This window comes from Trachymyrmex cornetzi, unplaced genomic scaffold (assembly GCF_001594075.2).
Source record: "Trachymyrmex cornetzi isolate Tcor2-1 unplaced genomic scaffold, Tcor1.1 scaffold246, whole genome shotgun sequence".
Taxonomy (NCBI): Eukaryota; Metazoa; Arthropoda; class Insecta; order Hymenoptera; family Formicidae; genus Trachymyrmex; species Trachymyrmex cornetzi.
The window spans coordinates 162733-163423 of NW_017297123.1; positions in this window are offsets into that span (position 1 = coordinate 162733).

Sequence of the window (691 nt, forward strand, 5' to 3'; positions counted from 1 at the left end):
CGTACCGGGCCCAACCTCGTAGTCGATGCCCGTACCCGTAAACGAGGTATCAAAATACGAATCGCCGTCGTCCGAGCTTTGACCGTCCGATTCGTAGTCAGAGCTGTCGCTTGACCATCCTCCCTTACGGAAGAAGCTGTTGGCTTCTTCCCCCCTCCTCTTCGCCTTATGATTTTGTTTCGCGTTCATATTTAGTTACCCCCAACCCCGCAGCGGCTCCGCCAGCCAGGGTGTACCCTCACCTCTCCCCAGGAAATTCCCAGAGAGGGGGCCCCGAGTTCCCCCGGGGGCCAGCATATGGCTCGGGTCCCCGGAATGTATCATCGGGGACACTGGCCTCCAGCCCCTTACTCCCCGTGGAAGGAAGTGGTGTAATTCCAACCATGGGTTTCGGGGGTCTCCCGCCTCCGACCTCGGGAACACCGCTGCGGGTGGCGCCACCCATGGGGGGCCCCGCGGACAGATCGGGCCACGGAGGCGACGCCCTCTCCGGACCCCAACCGCCGCGGCGGCCAGCACGCCGACGGCGCACAGTGGTCAATTGGAGAGTTTTTGAATAATTTTTTATTCAAAAATACCTCCCGAAGGCCAAATATGAACGAATCAAGGAATTTTTTTTTGTAAATTCTCATTACAGATTGTACTTTGATAGGTCACTGCCTAAATTTCGAAATGAACATAATCCAAAATG